The following is a 24,405-nucleotide window of genomic DNA, read 5'->3' on the forward strand; positions in this document are numbered from 1 at the left end:
TATATGCACATCATAAAACACATTGGGCCCCTTATCTTGTTTGGAGCCTCTCAGTGCTACTATAGTACAGATAATAAGCCTTTGGACAACTCCTAAAGGCCACAAATGTTTTGCTCAAGAAAGCTAGTATTTGTAACACTGATGGCATTAATTGTAAGCAATTAATTTGGTTGACACAGAAGCAGACTACCCTGAAATAGAGATCTGGGAAAGCAGTATTGGATGTTACAGGTGTTACACCTTATTGGGAAGAAAGTGGACCCAAAGTGTTCTTTGAAATTTAGGTTAAAGCAATTAAACCCACTAGATAACACTGGCAAGTCTGAGCCCCACTGCCACCAGCTTACGTTCCAGGTCTTAGAGTGGAGGTAGGTGTTTAAATTGAGGCTTAGTTCTTTTTTCTTTTCTTCAGTGACACTTAGGGCGTATAGCTTAGCCCTGTTTATGCATCAGGGTCGTCTATAAGTTCTTGTTATTGTTCCCATGTTGTAATAATCCTATATGGCTTGCACAGGCTTTAAGACAGTGCATGTTACGTTACTGGAATCCTTTGTGTGCCTCTCTATGCTTTGTTTTGCATAGTGGATCTTTGATATGAAAGAATGCTTTCATGACACAATGCCCAGGGGCGGCTCATTAGCAGCAGAGATCAACCCAGGACCTCTGGATCCAAAAGCATGAGTCTCTACTGCCTGAGCTGAAAGACCCAGGTCTCTTAGTGCAAAACCAGTAGAAGATTCCAAGCCACACAGAGTAAGCACAGGTTATACCAGTCCTTAGGAAACTAACAAAGGCAGCCTGAAGTTGCATTGACAGAGCTGTGTATGAGAAATGCCAGTGCCAAGGAGGCAGTGGGCCACATTCTGCTGTTAATGCTAGAGCAAATCCAGCAGCTCCATAGAAGTCAATGGGATTCCGCTGGATTTACAATGGTGTAGCTAAGAAAAAAGAGTTTTGTTGAGTGATCTAAGGATTAGGCCAGGGGGTGGGAGTAATGATGCCTGAGTTCAAGCCCTAGTTCTGCTACTGAGTCACGATGTAAACCTGTGCAAGTCTCTGTCTAATGCTCAGTTACTGCCATGTCATTGAAGTGGAAACACCTAGTCTGCTGCGGGCAGGAAGGCTCAAGTAAAGTGCTATGAGAATCTCTGATGGGAAATGCCACAATAGTGAAAATCCTCCTCCTAGACTTGGCTCTAGCTAATTCTCTTAGCTATCACTTTTCACGAGCATCAACAACTCACCCGTTGCTTAAGAAAAATAAGAAATTACAGCAACAATAGAAGATAAGTGTATACAGCATATACACCAGAGATTCAGAATGTAAATACAGGTACAGTGATAGGTCCATTCCGGAGTGGGAATAATTAGCCCTTTAATTAAACTTAACTTGCTGAGCATTGCTTTGTTGTTAGCAGCTACATCTGGCTTGGAACTTTCCTGTTTCAGCAGACAGCAGATGGAAAGCACAGACAAGATCCACCCCCCTCCTACTATCTCCATGGTCGCCTAAGCCAGTAATTAAGGTCTGGGACCACGTCTGTGGTAGAGTGAACTCTACCAGCCATTTCCATACCCTATTCTCTTTCCTTTTCGGAGTAGGACTTCTCTTGTTGCTGATCTCCCCAACAGGACTTCCACCTTCGCTTCTTGCCCTCATAATTATGCAATGTTCATTTTACCCTGGCCCAGAGCAATGTAAAATCGGTCTTCGATCCTGCAGTGAGAGGTATGTAGGAAAATCCCAGTGACTTTTGGTGAGACTTTATATGGGCACAGGGGCACCCAGCAGGACCTTAGCAAGCTCACACAAACAAAGCAATATTACATATTATTTCTATGGTGCCATCAGCATCCCTGGCATTCTACACACAAAGTAAGTAGAGTTGCCAACCTACACGATTGTCCTGGAGTCTCCAGGAATTAAAGATTAATCTTTAATTACAGATTATGTCCTGTGATGAAATCTCCAGGAATTTGTCCAAAGTTGGTAACCCTAAATGTAAGCTAGAAAAAGTGCAAGAGTATGTCAATCATAAGGGGGGATCTGTAAAAGATAAGGGTTACAGGAAGGTATTAGAGCTGGTTGCATACTACTAAAACCTACTTCATGAATGTGTTCACAAGAAAGAGGGCCAGATTTGTGGGGTGGTGATTATCATTGCTTGCAATTATTCCCATGACTGAGAGAAAATGAAGCCTGAGGTTTCACCCATTTTAATGTAAATTATTTGTATGAAAAATTCATACCAGAAGTTTGTGGCTAGTTATTCTCCTGTTGAGAATGTTTCACTCATCCAGCCAGGGAACAGAAACAGTGCCACATGAATTTGATGTCCAACAATATAATCCAAGTGACAAATGGCATATTCAAAGGTAACCATTTGTAAATGTCCTCCAGATGAAAATTCTACCAAAATATAGAAATAACGAATTCATGCAGAGAAATCAGATCGTTTTCATGCCCAAAGAGAGAAGAGGGCTAATTTAGTAACTAATATTTCACAATGAATATTTGACCAATTCTAATTTATATTTTTCTTAGGTGTCAAAGTTTCAGTGACACAAACAAGGACATTGTGGCTGGTAAGAAAAGTTTTGCTTTTTTAAAAAAAATATGCTGGAGTATTTTAGTGAGAGTTTGAAGGAACAAGGCCAGTTTAGAAGGCAGGAGTAGCTGCATGGGGTGTTAGGAGAACAACCAAAGAAGTGAAGGGGAAGTTAGAGTGAGGTTGCATGGCACAAAGGCTCTAGGTAGGGCTACCAGGTACAGGGGATGGATGGACAGAAGGTGATCAAGAGAGCAACAAGCTGTGCCAGGTTGCCTAGGGTGTGAGTGGATACAAGGGGGAAGAGACAAGGAGCAAGATTTAAGCAAGAAGAGAACTGTATGGCACTTTGAAAATGAAGATTGAGCATTTGTGCGTGAAGCAGAAGGAGGAAATTGAGGATTGGGATTTAGGAGGGGCTGATCTGGTTGGAGCTATGGAGGGAGAAATGCAATTTATGCTTCTGCGTGTTGGATAGACTTAAATGGTGAAAATCACAGAAGCCATATATAGGAGGAGGCTGCAGTAGTTAAACCAAAAGAAGGGACTAGACCAGAACTTAACAGCAGGGATGGATGTTGGAGACATTCTGTAGGGGTATCTGCCAACATATTCAGCACCACTCATGACCTACAATACCCTCTGCTCTTCAGAAGGGGCTCAGTCTAGGAAGGGAAGGGAATGCCTCAGTGATCTGTCCAAGTGACCCCATGAGACAAAAAGGAGAGAAACAGGGACCCAACCTAAATAGAATAGTTACAGCTTGTCAGATTCACATAGACAGTTTCAGATTTCTTCAGCCTCCAGCCCTAACCTCTTAGCAGCAGGTGTGAATCATTGTCAGAACATATGCGAATAAGTGTCTAATGGAGACTGGAATGAGACCAAAGTGTAATGGGCCAGACACTGAGCTGGCATGCAGTAGCACAGCTGCATTGACTTCGGTGTGGCTACACTGATTTCCACCAACTAAGGATAGTGAACACAAAAGTTATGCTTTAGTCAAGCACCAGTTATTGGGCTCAATACTTGCAACTGGGGGTACAAGCACTGACTGCATAACTGAATGAAATTTAAATGATCTAATGATTCCTTCTGGCCTTAAACTATGACTCTGCCCCAGGAGTTGAATCCGCCACACAGATGATGAACCGGCAGAGTGCTAGCCCTCTATGCTATACTTCCAATACCTGCTATTCTGGATTTCAGTGGTTGGAGAGTTTGTTTCCTGAATTTTCAGCATGACCTGTTGTTGTGTAAGTAGGCCAAAGAAACATGTTGTCTGCAGCACCCACAGCTTGGGCACAACTAGAAACACAAATGGCCCATTGTATCTTTATTAATCTATTCCAATTCTTTTTAATGCTATGAAAACACCTAATGCCACTGTTTTGGCTACTGGCCCCTAACATAACAAGTTACATGGGACTTGTCTCATCAAAATATCATCCTGTCTAAATAGAGAATCTGTCTGAACTGCAGTGAAAATGAGTAATGATCACAATTACTGGGCCATATAACAGTCCAATAAAATCTAATTAAAATGATCCATGTCCCATCTGCTGGGGGGAGAGTGGGAGGGAAGGGGGGAGTAAATAACACTGTCTCTGTTTTTAAAATGCAAAATATTTCATGATAAAACGCTATTTACATTTTATAACAGTCTCCAAATTGTGCTGCCAAGGAACTCCTGAGGCTATTGGCATCTCCTCAATTGCAGGTAAGTTTGAGGAGATGCTTCCAGACAGGAAAGATTGCCCAGTAGTTAGGGCAGTCGCCTAGCTATTGAAAGACGTGGGTGCAAGTCCCTGCTCCACCACAGGCTTCCCATGATGCACTGGGTAAGCCACTTGGAGTCCCCTTTTCTAACGTTTTGTGCCTGCGTCCCATTTGCAAAAGAGATTTATGCACTGAGGAGCCCATTGACTTTCAGTGTCACTTAGGCCCTTTTCAAAACATGTCATAGGCACTTATGTCACTTAGGGGCTTTTGAACTCATTACCCAGGGCTGTAACCAGGGTGGGGCAATCAGGGCAACTGCCCAGGGTGCAAAGTCACAGGGGCAGAAACAGAGGTGACACATGCTGCAAAGGTCAGTCAGGCCAGCCGTCATGGCTGGAGTCGGGGATAGAGAGCCACCTCCACCCCCTGACTCACTTCAGTGAGCCCCGCAGTCTGTCTGGGTTGGGGGAAGGGGGTGCAACCAAAAAATCGAGGTAGAGGGGGCACGTGACATTGCATCTCTTCCCCCATGCATCATCTCTGGGTGGAAAAATGACAAAAAATGGTAAGGGCAAATATGCTTACTTGCTACAATGCCTAGTTACAACTCTGATGTGACCCTTCATCTCAGTGCCTCAATTCTCCATCTGTAAAATAGAGATAAGAGAACTTCCCTACCTTTGAGGGGTGTTGCAAGGAAAAATACATTAAAGTTTGAGGTTTGTCATGCTGTCTGGAGTGGTTCACGACTGAGTGCCAACCTCAGCACAGACTGTCAAGAAGCAGGACAGACACCCCAAACTGGTCACACGTCCTGTGATTCGATTTCATCAACCCAGTAACAAGTGTGAACTCCTAAAGCACTGTAGTAGCTTTACATCACAGACCGTCACCTTGGGCATTCCAGTCTATCTTGCCACCCAGGCAAGATGGGCTTAGTGATAATTGGCTGCTACACACCAAAGATCACACAATATTCAGGTTACGTCCAGTCCCAAGAGACCAGCCACTTATCCCAGATCAATTTCTACCCTAGATCCCTCAAAGACCAAGCTTGTAACCAATCCTTCCATCAACTAACTAAAGATTTATTAATGAGGAAAAGGAAATTAAAGAGTTATTACAAGGATAAAGCATATATACTAGAGTTACAGTCAAGGGTTTTAAAATGTGACAGTTGTAGTAATCTGTCAGCTCAAGGTCTTTTAGGGCGGCTAACCCAGGTTGACCTTGGGGGATCTCTGCTTCTGTTTTGTAGCTCCAACCCAGAAAAAAAAGATGAAAAATTTTCTTATCAAACATTTTTATTTCCTTCTTCCAGAAGTCAAGCTGATGGGACGAGCCCCCTTTTTACAAAACCACTTCTGGGTGTAAAGGGGCAATTAACAAAGTCTTTGTATTGTGATGTCCCACGATGGCCCAGTTAGTATTGATTGGGTTTCTGGATGGTTAGAAGATGATCCCTCCTGACTAGGTTCACAGTTTCAGAGCAAAAAAATTTTTATAGTCATAAAATTTAAACGATACCTTTAGCATGCAATAAAGATATGAGAGATCAATGCATGCAACAATTTACAAGCATTTCACAAAATCTAAACACTAAACACATTGTTGTAAGTTTGATATCCATATTAACACATAGGTGAAACTGACTGGTTTCCTGCAATGAATTTGTCAGTGCTCAGCTGAGGCCTAAAGCCTTGACAAGAGCTGGCACCTGATCTGTCAGTGTCACAAGGTGCTCTGATACTACAGCAGTGGGGTCCATATTAGTACACAGCAGAGACAAAACAATAACAACAAAAATTAAGTTACTTACTCTGTCTGCTAACCACTGGCTGCACATGTCTGGATACACTTAGCCAGTTAGAGAATGGCAGCCCCCTGGCTGTGCTTTCTAGGCTTACAATGTGCACTTTCCACCTTGAGCTTCAGCCATTTCTTGGACTCTACAGCCAGCAACGCTGAGTTGCCCCCAAATGCAAGTTGCTTTCCACCCCATTTCACAGTAACCCAATGTGTAAGTACCAAGTGAAACCAAGAGCTAGTTGGAGCATACTGAAAGAGAGGCAATTCTCAGAAAGACTGCTCATAGAAAAAAATGGTGCTACCTTACCCAACACAGTTACTAAAAACTCTCTAAATAATGCCACAAATGTAGGCAGCTCTTCCTAGAACAAGGAGTTAAACAGTAAAGGAGATGAGGGGAGCGTGTCGAAGGGAGAAAAAAAACAAAGTTAAAGCATGGGACAACAGTAGAGTAAAAGGAGGCCTTAGGGAAAACTATTGGTGAGAAGGAGAAGGTAGGATTTTTGTGACAAGGTGTTAAGACAGGATTTTCAGGGGAAGGCACTTGGAAAATAGGAATTTGGAAATTGTTCTAAGCATAGGCAGCAGCAGAACTGAAATTGCAAAAGTCATGACTGGAAAGAGACTAAGGACTGGGAGGAAAGTAGGGAGAATGAGAGCAGAGGTGTAAAAAGGGTGAGATTGTGTAGGCCCTTAGGCTGGGCACGCCCAAATCAACACGCTGGATCTGAACTTCTTATCTATGAGCAGAAGTGGAGCCCTAGACTCAGACTCTCCTAAACTTGAGCATTTGAAAGTCTGGGTCCAAGCTGGAGCCCTCCCAAAGTTCAGAGTGTTCAGATCTGGTCATCATAGTGCAGTTCAAGCTACAAATTCAGTCCTGAATTCAGATGCATCATTCTGCTTCTGGCCATACATCACTGAAGCCATCCAACTAAATCTAGTGAGGAGCTGAAGTTGCTCAGTACCTCAGCACAGGCACTCATCACCACAAATAATTGGGCCCAATCTTTCAATACTTGATTAAATCAACCTTACATCCCATTGGCCCGAGGAGAAATAAATGGAAAACAGCCTGTACTTAATGTTTGTCACTGTAGCAAGTTCTTACCTCTCATCAGATGCACATGGGCTTCAGTCTCTTGGGGAAGTATACTTTGTTGTGGTTCAGTGTTTATTGCCTTGACCCTCTAGCACAAGCAAGAGTCCAGACATAAAATATATCCTTGTTGCACCCCAGGCCTCAACCTTCATGCTTCAACAGTTTGTAGTTTTGCCCTCCCTTTCCTGGGCTAAGCAGTGTCACGAGTCCTTTCCTGTGGGAAATTCTGCCCAACACTTCCTCCTGCTGATGCAAGGATTAAATATGGACTTCTCCCTCACTCAGGAAGCCTTGGCCATGGGCTCTTTTCCATGTTCTTGTTGGAGAGTCCCACTCCAGCTCTTGCCTCTTCCCTGGTCTTTCAGTTCTGAAGGAAGACGGCTACTTATACTCCTTGTCATTCCTTCCCAGCATGCCTTGCTGTGCTGACACGTACTCTCACGGCTTCTGCACCAAACAGTGAGAATTCCCTTGTTCTGATTCCCCTGAAAGGGCTCATGCATCCCATTATTCTACCCTCCTCATTTTTCCCCCCACTCTCCATCAATGAAAACTGATGCTGAGTACAAAATGTTGCATTTCACTCAAAAATTATTCTGTTTTTAAACAAAAGAATTCAAATTAAAAATGTCAGAGCTTGAAATTTCATCCAGCCAAAGATCAAATTTTGTATCAAGATACGCAAAAATTTTTTAAGTGTCCATGTTTTGATGCCATTTGAGGGAAACTTCCTCAAAGAGTCAAGTTTCCTGGCCAGAAAATGACCCAAAATAAAATTTCAAACTATTTTCTCCAGAATCTCATACAAGAAATTGCTCATTTTGGCACCCCACTGCAGAGACATGACCAGTCTTCAGCAAAATGGCTCCCCACAGAGATATTTTCATATGCCAATTAGTTTTATAAGCTTCAAATATGTCATCATTTATTCATTTCAAGGTAATGGGGGACTTCTCTTGTCAACTTTCATACTGCTGGGTTGAGAAAACTAGTGGTATTTTGCCCTTAAAAGAAACAGAAGGCTTCACAACTTACACATGAAGCATTTATTGTGGTTGTTCCAAACTATGCTAACCCTTGACCTAGGAAGAAGTTCAAGATGCATAAATGAAACAATCTCCAGTGTAAGTGTTACGATAAAATGAAAGGGGAGAAATACATATGATACACATCACCTCTAGGAAACAGTAATCACAAAAGTTATTAAACATTCTGTCATGGGTTCTGCCGACTCCCTGTCCCCTCCTGCCCAGTTTTGTTAGTAATAAAGGCAGCTTCCTAATGTTTGTCACTCTCAAATGCATAATTTACTACTGAAAAGGAGAAGAAAATACATTGCATTTTCATAAAGGACTATGAAGTTGTCCAATTTTCCAGAGCTGCAGGAGGACTGAATCCTTGTGTTATAGCAGAGGTCTCTTTATGCATTATGGATACACAAACTTTGCAATTCAAAGTGATCGCTCTCGGCTTTTCCATTGCCTGGCATCACTGGATTATATTTTAAGGGATACGTAGTCATTTGAGATTGAAGCAAATATGCCTTATATGAAGGCGAAGGCAAAGGCACCTAGGAGGGCCTGGTACCTTTGCCCCCTACTCCACTGATGCACCAAGAGACTACGGAGTGTGCACTAGCAACCTTCTTTCCTCTTACTGCCATTATATCAACAACAAAAAGTCAACATTCAGGTACCTGCAGTAACCTCAGTACCTTCTGATACACAGAACAGGATTTCCTACAGTACCATGGTCCCTGTGTAGTGAGACATGTCAACGTTTCACTGTGACAATCGGCCAGATTCTGACCTCTCACAATCAGGAGTAAACCATGGAGTTACCCCATTGTAAGTGAGAAGAGGAACAAGGCCCAAGGAATCTCAGTAACTCCAGTCTGAGTTGTCCCCTCCCCACCAAGCTACATAAATCTGCTACTAGCAAAAGGTACAAGTGACCCAGGAAAGTCACTTGTGGGCCTCTTGACAAACCTACCAAAGCTGTAGAAGGTGTGGGGGGAATCTGGAGTTCTGCTTTTCCCTCCCAGGCCTGTGTCTTATCTACAGAAAACAGGTAACTCTGAGCCCCATCCTGTATAAACCAACTTAAAAGACTGTCTTTGCTGAAGTTTGGCTACCCCCATTCCCATGGCAGCAGGGAACATTCTATCTTGGGGGGCGGGGGGAGGAAGAGTTATTGAACTTGCCACCTTCTGCAGAGGAATTTCACTCTTTTCTAGCTATCACAATGAAAGCTAAACCCCCCCCTCCCCTGTCCTCCCCAAAGCCACCTTCCACTGGGCACATGCAAATTGAAGAGCTGGTTTTCATTTTGCCTTTTTAGGAGTATAATATGGACACAGAGCCTAGTTCTCCCCACACAAGTGTAGCTCCTATTGGCTTACTCAAGAGGAGTTACTCAAACCCTGCTGGAGGAAAATATGGCCCAGTGTGCACACACAGATTTGCACATGCATGCCAAGCTTCGCTCACACAGAGGAGAAACTCATGAGGTGCATCTCCAGAAGCGCAGGGTTTTTTAATCCATTCCTTAATTTCACTCTGCTTCAAGACACAGTTTCATTAGAACAGAGTTCACTACAAGTGTGTCCAGCTATACAGTATAGCCACGTGCATGTGGACTACATATTAGATGAGTGGCACTGTGTATTTGTGGGTGGGTGTGCACCCGTGTGCATCCAAGTTCCGATGGAGGTTGGGGGTTCCCTAATAAAACGCTAATGGAGGATTGCTTTCCAGATCCCTTCATGGAAAAATGGGACAGCAACAACCCCAGTCCGAAAAAGATGGGGAAAGAGAAAGGAAATCAGGCAAAGAGAGATTTACTATTAAACCAAATGAGATTCAAAACTAACATACCTCATTGCTATGGACCATGAATCCAATACCCACCATGAGCCGGATAATGATATAGTCAGTGGGAGGTCCTTCCAAGGGAAAACTCTAGTTATATTTTTATCTTATTCTTTTTTCCTTTCTCTTGAACTCAACGAAGGGAGGGGGAGTTTGTCTTGTCTCTGATAGAAAAAAGAAAACCAATTTCACTGGTGTCACATACAAGTGACCAAAGACTGAAATTCACATGAAACTGGCATTTTATTCCGAGTTCCGGAACCAGGCTAGGCAAGAAAGAGTAGAGGATGTAGTGTCCTGTATTCCAAAGTAATGCACTGAAACTCATCAAAGTAACTGGGCCAGATCCCCAGCAAGTATCAATCAGCTTAGTGCCACTGAAGTCAAAGCAATTATACTGATTTACATCAGCCAGGGATGCTGAACATGTCCACTCTGAACAGACATCATATTGCCTTGGCTGGGACTCCCATCATGAGATTATTCTGATGTCAAACCAGAGATGGATTTTCAGTGGTTCCAGATACCTGAACAGGAACATGTAGGGGGACTTTTTAAGACATTTAAACAGCACTTTCTCACCTATCCAAGTCTCCTATTACAACTTCTAGACTGGCTGTCTGTGCACATGGTTTTGGAGAAAGAAATCCTGAATCAGTTTGGTATTAATACATCAGAAAGAGAGCAGCTATTTTATTATGGCATTACCAGTCTGAGCTCAGCAACCATAGACTTGGTCACTTTGAGTACATCTACACTGCAATAAAAGACTTGTGGCATGGCCACAACTGGCCTGGGTAAGCTAAAAATTGTTGTGTAGACTTTGGGGCTGGGGCTGCAGCCTGGGTTCTGAGACCCACCCCTCTCACAGGGTTTCAGAGCCTGGACTCCAGCCTGAGCCCGAAAGTCTACATTGCGATTTTTAGCCCCACAACCCGAGTCCTGCCCAAGTCAATTGAACCAGACTCTGAGACTCAGTGCCATGGGGTTTTTATTGCAGTATAGACGTACCCTTTAAGGCTAGGACCCAAGACAACAATTAGTACTAGGTAGTTTGTACCGTCTACATTAGTGGCTACCTTTATTTAACTGAGCATGAGAAATATTATGAACTTATCTAAGGATAAAGCAAGTACAAGTACGTGAGAACATACAGAAGCTGACCCTAGATTTGTTACAGACCAGAAAGGCTCTTGTAGAGCATAGATGTGCAGTAGTTTTTGAAAGCAGTGCAGATCTTCTCCCTGCTGCTCCAAAAATTCAACGCACACGAGGATTATGGGGAGAAGGCCTCATTTCCTTAAATCTAATGTTTGCCCTCTGCTGTAAGAAGATACTGTGCATGCCAGACAAAACCTCTGAGACTTAAATAGGTATCCAAATTCCACGCAATACAGCCCAGCTCCTGCAAGGAGATTCCTCCACTGGTAGACCCTTGCACCAGGCTGAGTCCCATGCATAATAATGGAGATCCACACAAGCATCTGATCATGCATATGTAAGTGCAGAATCAGGGCCTAAATATGCATATGCAAATAGGCTAGCTACATGTGCAGCTGCTTGGTATTCAGTTCCACTCCTCTTTGGGTAGATGGTTCAAAGATGATGAGACTTGAAGGAAGGAGCCTTCCAGGGAAGCTTCCCAGAGATGTTTTGCTGTCAGGTCCAGGTGAAAATGCTAAGATTTATGTAGACGCCTGTAAACATTACTTTGCCCAGCTTGCAGGCAAGCTGATCATTTTCTGAGAGTTACTCTACCGCTAGATTCTAGCTTAAGCCTCACACAGGCACAACGGGTCAGGCAGTGCACACAACAGGAACAGTTACAACCTTTTAGAGGGTAACAGCATGCTCCCCAGAATGCCAAGCTATCTCCACTGATTGATGTGGACAGCAAGAGGGCAATTAACCTGCCCTTGGCTAGTCTTATTCCCAGTGCCCTATAGAGTTTCTAGAACTACTGTCAGCGCTAGAGTCCCTTGGCCCTTCCACACATACTATGCAAGCACCAAGACTGTACCTGGTTCCTGAACCCTCTTCCTCCTTGCACCCCATACAGGTCATTTTAAGTCATTAAGTCATAAGTCATTTTACTTCTGCAGCAGTTCAAAGGCCTGTAGAATATGCATATGAATTGGGGAGGCAGGATATCATCCGGGTTTGTTATATGATGAGACTTACATTAAACTTACATTAAACAAACCTGCAGTAATGTTGTATGAAGGAATCCCATCTCGAGTTTACTTTTTACATCTGACAATGTCACATACTTTTATTGGGAAAAAAAATGTATATCATGTAATTTGTGCAAACAAGTTCAGGGATTAGCACGGTTGTCACTGCTGAGGAGGAACTAGAGTATAGTGGTTAGAGTTTTGCAGTGGAATTCAAGACTCCTAGGTTCTATGCCTCACTCTGACAACATAACCTTCAGCAAGTCACAATCTGTTTCCCCACTCATGTAGTGAGGATGTTACTACATACCAGAGCTGACCAAATAATGTACTTTAATTTATTTAGTGAATCCATTTCTCCACTGATTGGACCAGCTCTCTAAGTGAGATTAACAATAATTTAGCAAGCAACTTACCAGATACTTTTTTGCATTAAGAGTCCAATTAAATGTGTTTTGATTACTATACAACAAGCTCTAATACATTAGTCTCACAACACACCTAATTCATTCATCTCTGAGGTTCGGAGATAGACCACGTTATACCTTATAGAAAAGTAAACTCGAGATGGGATTCCTTCATACAACATTACTGCAGGTTTGTTTAATGTAAGTTTGCTCCATGTTGCTATTAAGAATGTTATCCTTTTACATTTTGTATTCCCAAAAAGCCATATTAGGATTGATAATACTATGAGCTAGATCAGCACAAACATGCCCGTCTGATGTCACATCAATACTAATAGGACTTTTCATGTTGGCCGCTGCTCTATGAGAATTTTCAGACACTTGTGTATGTAGTATAAATATTTATATATAATGTGTGCTTCTGAATGTGTACAGACACAGAAGCTGCCAGACCTAGTTAATCAGTCAGTTTGAAAACTTCATTGCTTTTAGATGGAGAAGAAAATCATATTAACATATCAATAGCATATACATGCTGGGAGAGTGATTACCCTTTACATCTCTGGGATATCCGAACACCCAGATAAACCACTGACACATTAACACTCTATCTTAAATATTCTGTCTTGGCATCTCTCATTTCACTCATGCGCTTTCATTCATCTTTTCTTTTCTCTTGTCTGCTCTTTTCTCCTAATTCGTTTGTTTCTCCTTTTACATTCACCATTCTCCTCATGTTTCTTCTCCCCCCCTTCCCGCCGCAACACTCCTTTCTTTTCCCTCTCCCTCCCACTCGCCTCTCCCTCCCCCCCATTCCTCTAAGCTTGTTTCGCTTGAAATTTCCACCTTGTGGTTGCGTACTGCTGACTTCACATTTGCTGTGGTGTGAACTTCACATCTGTGAATGGATGACAGGAAAGATTAATAACCCCACGTTCCCCTTGACTGTGGGCCTATCTAATGAATAAATAAATAAATAAATAAATAACAGAGCTTAAAATCCCCTAAATAGAGACCCAGAGCCTGGGAGAAAACAACATTTTGCTGAATCCATTCTTTAAGAAAAACAACCTCTAATGATCTCTAGTTTACATAGTCGGCAGTTTTTTTTCCTAAACATTTTATGGAAAAAAACAAAACAGAAAGTTAGGAGGCAAAGGAATTAGTCCTTTCTCCTGAGCCAATTAAAGGAAGAGTGATTTAAAAGCGATAACACAAAATATGTACAAAGCATATGGGGAAACGAATTTCAGTTCCATGCAGAAAAACAGAGCCGTCAAGCAGTGATATCAGCTTAATACACCCATGTCAATAACAAGCTAAATGCATGGGTCTAACTGGCTTCCCATTTCTGGGCAAGAATTTCATTTCAGAGCAGTAATATGAAAGCAGGTAATGATTTTCCAGGTAATTCTAACAGTTCTATGCAGGTTCTATTCTTGGCCTCAGGCTTTATCACACCACCCAAAGTGAGTTATAATTACAGCTGGCTGGAAGATGGAACTCCCAGCCCGTGAAAAGTTTTTTAAAAAATATGTTTTCCCTAATTGGGATGAAGAGTCAAAACTGCAAACCACACATGAAAGGATTTCCAGAAAAATTCTATTTTGAAAGAACCAAAGAAGAATTTTTCAGCTTGCCAGATGCCCACCTGGAAAACAAAATTGACAAGAGCCTTCCAGGTGGGCTGGCAGAGTCTAAACACCCCAGCTCTATAGCTCCCCCCACCAACCTAGCTGTCAGAGATGCAGCCAGGCCATGGGAGTGTCTGAGTTCCCTGGCACTCCACCTCCCATGCAGCTCACTGCTTCTCTAGCAGCTGGACAGGGGAAGACAGGAAGGCACTGTGCCCCCCGGAAAGCTCTAGTCAATTTCAGTGTCCCCCAGCCACTGAGCTGGGGAGCCATCGGTTTGATTTTCCATGGGAAATTTTCAATTTTGCCAGAATTTTTTGATTTTGCAAAAAAGGGAGCATTCAGTCAGAAAACCCTTCTGATGGAAAAACCCTAACTCCAGCTATAATCACCCATATAGGTACTGCCTGTCATAACTTATTACTTTAGATACACTGTGTTCAACTCCTTTTTGACCAACTCCACAACCATAAATTGACCCTCCGGCTTAGTTAAATGAAACCAAAGGTGAATACAACAGGAACCAAGAAATCTAGATACCGTATTTCTCAGATGTCTGTTTGGCAGGGTGTCTCTGCCTCATTTTCAAATTAGTCACCTCTCCTCTCCCTTTGTAATGGCATTTTATTGTGTGAAAATGAGACCTCTCAATGAGCAGTTGTACGAGAACTACAGGTCATCTAGAGAATAGAGCAGTAGTCTGCCTAGCCAGTGACTACAGGTCAAATCTGACTGAGGGCATAAGGGCAATGAGCCTGGCAGCCTCAGCACAATCCCCCTGAGAATCTGTGTGCAAAATCCCACTACAAGTGAGCTGTAGCTCACGAAAGCTTATGCTCAAATAAATTGGTTAGTCTCTAAGGTGCCACAAGTACTCCTTTTCTTTTTGCGAATACAGACTAACACGGCTGTTACTCTGAAACACTACAAATCTTGCAGTTTGATACAGACTGTCAATACACAAGCACATAAGCAGCCATGAAAAAAGTTAAGGGCTCAACCCTACACTTTTTCACTCAGGCAAGGCTCTCTGACCTCAGGGAGAGGTTTGCCTGAGTAAGGAATGAAGGATTCACTCTCTACTCTTTAGCTGAACAAGAAACCCCAAGCCTTGTCTTTTAACAGCCACAGAGTGGGTCCAATTCTGCCTACAGACTCACATTTCACAGCTCACATTGGCTTCGGGGGAGCCATGTACAAATGCCCAAGGACAATTTGGCCTGGTACATTGCAATCTGCTGAGAACCTTGTGAGAAACGTGCACCTGATCCAGCAAAGCGCCAAGTGGTCTTAGCTCCCACTCAAGTCCCACAGATTTGACTTGAACGGCGCAGAAATAAGCTAATGCCGAGAGCTGCTTAAAACACCATCCCTTGTATGAAAGCCTGCAGCAAACCAGTTTCACTGTAGCAAATCTACAGATAAATCTAGGGAAGGAGCAACACCAAATGACTGGGAACTTGGTTCAGATAAGCAACCAAATATATGGGAGCATCTCCAACTCAACTATGGCTCACCTCCATTAGGTCCTACAGCTTTCCATCCCTCCCGCAGGCTCACTGCATGCTGACTGGAGGACGTGTTCAGCCATGACATTTACTACTTGCTGTCTGAAGGGGTAGGGACTGCTTACCCCAGAGTCATTCACTGGGGACTAGCCAATGGGAATAGGGTGGAGCGCACGGTCCTGGCCACTCTCTCATCCCACATAAATGTATCCCTCTCTGGCAGCACTAACCTGGCCATCTTGTATTTAAGTAGCATGGGCAGCCACTGTGGGTGGGGAGAGAAAAGACCGGCTCCTTGTCCCCACCACCGTAAAGCCCTTTATGGGTCTGATTTGAAGCCAATTAAACTCAGTGGGGGTCTTTTCATTGACTTCATTGGGCTGCATTTGTTAGTTAGAAACAGTTTTCTCCATCCTACTGTACCAACTGCAGATTCACTCTTGATACCTTTATTGTGATTTCCGACTCTTATGATTAAATATGCACAATCCCCATTTCCCCCAAATGGAGGAAACACTCCAAGAAAGAGCTGAACTTTCCATCCAGAAGTCATTAATTTATTTATTTTTAAAATCCACTGTCAAAGTTTGCTTCTCATAGATGAGTAGGCAAGAAAAACAGTTTGCCCTAGAGAAAACTGCATTAGGCTTTTAGTCTATGCATTTGCAAAATATTTGAAAGCTCTTCTAAAAGAAATAATTTCCTTTAAAAAAATGCATTTATTTGTATAAAAAAATACTTAAAAATTATACCAGATTCTGCTTAGTGAAGTGCTTTAGGTTATATGTGAGAGAAGAATCTGGCCCATATCAAATCAGACTATTGCTCCATTAAACCCATTTGCTGCCTCTGGCAGCAGCCAATATTACTTGCTTAGCAGGAAGATAACTCCATCCTATGGCCCCATCAAGAAACTCTGGGAGAAACTCCAAATTAAAGGGCTGTGTTCCCGTTAAAAACTCAGGGTTTGGTGGATGGAATCCACATGGCCAAAATCAAAGCAAGGCTGTGGGAATGCAAGCACTCAGTGCAGAGCCAGTTACTGATGCCATAGACAAGGGACAGAGTCAAGAGATGAGGCCCATCAATCCCCCACTAAGGTGCTTTTTGGTCCTGCAAATTCACAGTAGGCATAGAGTAGCTGGGTACGCCAGACATATCCCCCAGCTGCTTTAGCTTGCTGAGATCTCAGCAAAGGGGAGGGATAGTTCAGTGGTTTGAGCATTGGCCTGCTAAACCCAGGCTTGTGAGTTCAATCCTTGAGGGGGCCATTTAGGGATCTGGGACAAAAATGGGAGATTAGCCCTGCTTTGAGCAGGGGGTTGGACTAGATAACCTCCTGAGGTCCCTTCCAACCCTGATAATATATGAATCTATCTATGATGTGGTGTTGTGGAATGCTTCAGGCATGGCAGAAACACAGCATTTCTACTCCATTGTCCTCAAATGCCTGCTTACTCCGTCGCTAGATTTGGCTACTGAGCAGATATTCAGCATTTGAACAAAGGGGGAAATTTCTTCCTTGCCTTCGTAGCGAACAGTTTATGCCTTGAAGACTAGGATTAAAGTTACCTTTTATTTAAGGCTGCATGACCACAAACGTCACTAAGTGACCCAGACCCTGTTCACACCCAGCCACACTGAGTCTCTGATCCTCCGTGCAGCTGCAAATTTTACAAGCTGGTTGCAGAAGCATTTCCTTTTAGTTGTTCACACTAATTTCCAGTGATGCCCCTTGTGCATATGCCACTGAGCAGCAAAAAAAGCAGAAACTGATTGGTTCTCCACTACTCTTCAAAATCTTAAATCCCCCTAGCCGGTTTACCCTCATGCTATGGGTGTAAACCGCCTCTACCTAGCAGGGGCTATGAAGAAACTTCACCTACGGGCAGGTTATTCCATAGCCACCTTTTGCAGGGTTTCTTGCACCTCCCTCTGAAACAACTGGTAGTGGCCACCACAGCAGAGATTGGACTAGACTGACCTGTGACCTGGCCCAGTACAGCAATTCTGATATTACTTCCCAGGGTAGATGAACCTAGATTATGAAAATCACTTGCTCATTGTAAAGTCTGCTATGTCTCTACCTATTGTACCTACAATCTTGCCACAGCAAGGAAAGGTACCTTTAAAATCATCAACACTTTAGAACAATTTGTGGGGGCTTTTATTTAAAATTATTTATGTAAGTCTGCAGTTGCACAAGATGTCTGGTCTTGTAAAAAGCAAATCAATCAAAATGACGTAGGGCCCAATCCTGTTAACATTAATGCATGCAAGTAATTTTACTTTTGTGTGCGCATTTGCAAGACTGAGCCCATAGAGTATGAAAGAGTGAGGAAAAAAATCTTTACAAAATATATAGACATCCCAGCACTATTATACAGACACGGATCATTTAAATTAAATAAAATTTTTAAAAGGAAGATTTTTTAGATGGCTGCTATTAATAGGGGAAAATATTGATCCCAATCCTGCAGTCCTTATTCAGCAAAAAAAAAAAACCATTAAATAATGCAGGATCAGGCCCAATGCACTGGATTTTACAATTGCTTTATTTCAAATTCTGATGCAAGAAAACAATTTTTCTTCCCTGAAATTTAACAACAGACATGAATAATAAAATGCTCCAAAATGCTAGTGACCCTTTAGGTTTTACATTTGAAAGGAATTCTAGGGAGGAAAAATAAATGCAATGTAAATAACCACTGGGTAATTAAATTTATTTTTTAAATAGCATCAAAGTTCAGAAGAAAGAGAATAACAAAGAATATCTAGTACAGAAATGCACAAAGGCACTGCCTGTATAATTAGTTATCTAGCAGTATCCAAAGCCCTTTATATGGATTGATTATTTTAGAGATTGCATCTTGCAAATCTGAACTAAAAATGCTTTTTGTGCAGTGTTCAAACATGAAGATGCCTTTGGTAATACTACAGGACGAAGATTCCCAAATAGATATTTAATTTAGATTGAACAGGACACTTATGCCGTGGTAAATAAATCAGTTTATTAATGAACACCCCTTCACTGATGTTTAATGACTATTGTATCTATGGCATTGCTATTAATCTGAAATAAATGTGTTTAATAATCAATTGATATTTGTTTATCATGCAATGGTCTTATTAAATCAGAATTAAATGCCTATTAGGGAATGTTAACTTAAAGCATTACCATGACTTCTGAATGAGGCTTCAATGAATAGTTCTCTTGTTTCTTGAAAGGAGTAACAAATAAATTCTTTGTCACAATATTGTAATGCATGTTACAAAACCAATAACTGAAACGTTTGAATTGTTGAGCACAAAAGAAGAGAAAAAATGTTCTTAAAAGCAGATTAATTATCTACATGATAATTATTACATTTTAAAAGAATGACTTTTCCTGGGTTAAACAATTTTTAGATAACTCTGAAATCAAAATCCTTGATTATTTGTGGGTATTTTGCCAAGCAACTATGAGAAAACCATTTCTCCGCACTCATGTCAAATGTTCTTTCCCAAAAATAATCCCTGCTATGGAAAATCCCATTTTTAAAAAACCCATATTTTATATGTTATATATATCTCTTCTTTTTAGAGAGGAAAAAGTTTACAGTGAAAGCCAATGTTTTAACTATAAACATATATTCCCTCTTCCTCAACATGACACTTGATCAAAATGCCAGAAAATAAATGTATCAAGACACCCATCCGTTTCATTTTCCCCGCTGTCATTTTTAAACAAGTTACAAAATCTCTGTTATTACCGTTCTAAGGGCTGTTCTGAGTCTTTCTCTCCCCCCCACCTCCTTTTCAAGGACTGAAGAATTATTTGTTTCAGCGAACAGAGCACTCATGTCAGCCTGTACACCCACAGCGAAAAAATAAACAGCAGATGAGCCAGACATGTTCCCAATAGAAACATGGGATAACGGCAGCATTGGCTCCTAGTCTCAGCAGTAGTTTGAGAACATGCAGGGGGACATAGTTCTTCAAGGGGCAAAATGGACAGAGGAGAGAAAGAAAAAAGGTCTTGAATCCCTTTGAGCAATGCATCCGATGAAGTGAGCTGTAGCTCACAAAAGCTTATGCTCAAATAAATTGGTTTGTCTCGAAGGTGCCACTAGTACTCCTTTTCTTTTTGAGCAGTGGGTGAGTAATAGAAACTTGTACCTGTGTTGAATACAGTATGGACCCCACAACGTGAAATCTTGTTTCTCAGAGGAACTTCTCTATAATCAGAGCAACAGACTTCCCATGAAGATGTATTGGAACAATTTGGGAATTCCTTTTTACTTCACATAGCAATGGAGTTTAACTATACCACAGCTCAGTATAGCCCAGTCTGCCTATATATATTATATAGAGATTAGTATATTAATGCAGATGAACTGGGTTTTTTTGCCAAAGTCAGCTGCCAATTCTGTTTTGTACGAGAACTCATTAAGCAAAGTGACAGCAATTTTTCTTTTGGTCACATAACTCAAAAACCAGCTTTGCACACATTTTAATACATTTCATTGCTCATCCCACTGCCTGCTGGAAACTTGCTCAGTACATATATGTTCCTTGCCGCATTTCAGCCCAAAGGGGAATTTGGGGATGGGTTACAGAACTCTTATGGTAGGTATTTGAATTAGAAACAAACAAACAAACAAACAAACAAAAAACCCAGTGACTACAGTGGGACAAAGTACCTCACAAAAGTGTCCTCAAGAATTTTCTGGAATTTGTTTCAGATGTGTTCCCACCCTGCTTGTAATAATTTATCTAGTCTTAGAGATTACTAACAGGAATGTTCCTGGGAATAGCAAGTTTTAAGGAAATTAGAGAATATTTCAAACTCAAACACAAGTATTTCAATTTTCATTTGTCTTATCAGGGAACAGAAATAATGCCTTTTGATCTACACGTCCAATCAAGCCTAATCTACACAACTCAGATTTCAAATATTGTGCCAACCATCAATAGCTCCCAAACAATCTACAGAGCAAGGATTAGTCACAAAAGTATCCAGCAAATAATAAATATAAATGCACAAAAATCAAGCTGCGTATAGACAGTTTGTAAATAGAATGAATTAATTATTTACTATTCTGTCAGCTCTACCTTGGACCAAATATGCATGTTCAATGTGAGTGAATGAAACTCCCAGTGAGTTACATGGCAGTTATTATAGAAGGGTTTGCTATAGTGCCCATCAGCGTAGTATTTAAATGCCTGCGCCAAAGGTGCATTTCACTCCTAGATTCCACCAGATGGTTCAAACACCTAATATTTAACTTCCGTGAGCCATGAAAATACATTTTTGGTAACTAATATTGCCCCTCTCACCCAGCCTTGCAAGTGTTTTATAAAAAACTTTCATAAAATATTTACTGGGGTCAGTTAAAGTATATTCTGTGAGACCATCAACCGTTGGGGTCTCAGTGTGTGTGCGTGTTCTCCTGTCATTTAAAACTACACGTGCATGGAGCAAACTCCTGAGACTCAGAGAATCACCTTGTCTCTAGCAAAAGAATCATAATTAAATGCTCGCAAACCCTGTCATAACAGCCAGTCAAAGCTAAACAGATCTGACACATTTAACACCAGTTCGCTTAAAACAGAGGTGCATTGCAGGAGAGAGTCCATTCCTTGAAACAAAAGGCAATTTTTCAGCTCTGAAAAAATATGTCAGGACCCTTTCATCTTATCACATGGGGGCTATAAGGACCTGGAAATCTTTGTTTTAATTTTAGAACCCTGAGCACCTAACACTGGTCTAAACTCTACCAGCTTAACAGTTAGCTGATGAGGGAAAGAAGAGCACTTCAGAACATCATTTATTCTCTTACAGACACAGAAAGGCCAGTGTTTAGTAGTCACATACAAGCCTGTTTAGCTCAGGTGCTCCCTTATCATGGTCCATGTTTGTGAGTCATTTAGTTTATAGAGCTCTTCTCATACAGTCTTTGGAATTTCAGGCTCCAAGATGATTGAGAGTTTTTACCTTGTTTAAAATTTAGATGCAAAGTTCAGCTGCTTGCGAGCTGAAAATACCTTCAAATAAAGAGATCAGGTCAGATTTTATAGTTAGATTGTTCAGAAGATGACAAAGTCACTCTTAAAGTTTCCCGCACAGAGGGAAACGAATCTGCAATTTTTTGTTTCTAAACAAATACAAAAAAACAGTTAAAATTAACAAAAAACAATTTCAAGGTCTCCAAACCTGTTTGTTTTGAGTAGTCCAGCTAGAAAACTGGGCTCTAAAGCCCCAGAGTGCCACCTTGTGGCTATTTGGGTTTTTTGTTTTGTTTTGTTTTTGGGGGGAGCGGGGGGGGGGGAGTTTAAGGAAACAAATTAAAAGAAGGTTAAATTTTGCATCGGTTTTCTTTGCTGGTGCCAAATATACGTAAGGAGCATTGTCAAGGCTGAGATGCAAAAAACCCCAGATTTATTCTTTTTTCTATATACTTTGGTGAAGTCCATGCAATTTTGCCTTAGAGACAAATTCTCCTTTTTCCTTAACCCACAGCCCTGTTCAGAACTAGTGCCTGTACTGGGCCCTCAATTATCCTGGCCATATCTGCATTTCTGGAAGAGAAAGTTACCAGTCTAGAGAAAGACATATCACAACAGAGTTAAGAGGCTACACAGTTCCTGAATCAAACCAATTTGTGTTTGTTAGTTGTATTATTTCTTTAACTCTTTCTCCACAAACTAGTTCATCCACACTCCTTTCTCAACAAGAGCGCTATTTAGGGTAGGATTTTCCACTGTCTCTCACCCTGTATAGTCATTTACCTCGGTGCAAAGTGAGCATAAAATGCTATTAAAGCAGAGTAGTCTTAAATTGTTTTGCACAAGGATAAAATGACTACATAAGGGCTTGTCTATATGGTGGGATAATGCACACTATGACGGTGTGATTTCTAAAGTGCACGGCCATGTTGCACATTAATTGGTCCATGTAGACCCTGCTGGTGCACACAAAAGGGTCCCTAGTGTGCTTTAACATAGCACAGTTCCAAACAGCTCCATGTTAAAGTTCACCAGCAGGGTTTACATGAACCAATTAATGTGCACCACTTAAGTGCACTTTAGAAATCACACCCTTGTGGCACATTACCCCCACTGTAATGATAAGCCCTTCAGAGCAAAGCTGTCAGATAAAAGCTGGCTGCACTCATCTGTATGGTGCACCTTATCAAAATACACCTCGTGGAGAACTGACTGGCTCCAAGAATCTGTAATAAAATACAGAGTCTTTTGTCTCCAGGTTATTGGCTCAGTTGTCACCCAAAGTCACTACCATCTAAGGTTGCCAACAGTCCCTTATTACAAGGGACATCCCTTGTAATTTTTTCATCTCTGTATAAGATCAGGAGTTGCTGAGTGCTGCAAAAAGCAGCAAGAAATACCCCTGGCGAAAGTAGGTGAGTGCTGCTTATTAATAATGATGTTTAATAAGAATGATGATGATGATGATAATATCAGGAGGAGGAGTAGGGCAGGGGTGCTAAGGAAACCATCCCTTATTTTTGAAATACAATGTTGGCAGCCCTACCACCATCTGACAGCTGTTCAGTCACCAATGTGAAATGAGTTCATCTCTCCGTCTGATGCCATCCAGCATCCACAGCACAAAACTTAACCGGACAATTCAGGGCCAGCGCTTCTGCTGACCTGACAAAGCTGTAGTATCATATCCCAAAAGGGAAAGTGTTGTACGTTTAGTCATCTAAAGTCATCTCCTACTGCTCAGATCCCCTACGTGAATACCTCCATATCCTTCATCTCTCTGTTCAAGCTCATCTGTTCCTTCCAAGCTTTATCAAATGTCACCCCACAACTACCTCTCTATTCTCCCTTCCTCCTATTCCCCTCCCTCAATACTTTTGTTTCAATCTACTTTCCAGCTGAAGTGAGCTGTGGCTCACGAAAGCTCATGCTCAAATAAATTGGTTAGTCTCTAAGGTGCCACAAGCACTCCTTTACTTTTTCCTGCTCCCTGTATCCCTCTCTCATGCAACCCTGAAAGTTTACCTCTCCCTAATAGTCATTCCCTCCACCCCCCTACACCTTCCCTTTCCTGAGCTATTAGCACTTGCCAGGCCTTTATCCATATCACTCATAGGATGAAAGCCCATCGAGCATAAAGGGACATGTCTCACTATAGCTGAGTAAAGCACCATGTACCTCTCTGGGTCCCTTAGGGCCTGGTTCTGACACCCTCATTCACATTGTATAGTAGAGGCGTTTCAATGGAACTACTTCAAGGAGTAAAGACCTGTACCAGGTATAGGATTGCACAATCCAGCAGTGTAAGGTAAATGGGTTTGGGAATATGGTCATTAGCCCTTCCCTGAACCAGACAAAGCATTTCCTACGACTTCCATGGCACTTAGAAGGAAGACTGGCTATTTTTAGCTCTGGGTCAGCCAGTTCTTTGTTGGCCAATTTGTAGCCATCCAAAGAACAGCAGCAAACTGAATGTTTCTGCTCAGACTCTTGGGACTGGAATTGCTCGGGGTCGATAGGTATTATGAAGATGATGCAATGGTAGAACTGTGTGTGGTGGGGAGGAGAAGGGAATGGGCTCCCACAATGCCATCCAGCACAGTTAGATACCACCTGGCCTCACCTAAAGCCAGCCAGGGCAG

This window comes from Eretmochelys imbricata, chromosome 13, assembly GCF_965152235.1.
Source record: "Eretmochelys imbricata isolate rEreImb1 chromosome 13, rEreImb1.hap1, whole genome shotgun sequence".
Classification (NCBI taxonomy): domain Eukaryota; kingdom Metazoa; phylum Chordata; order Testudines; family Cheloniidae; genus Eretmochelys; species Eretmochelys imbricata.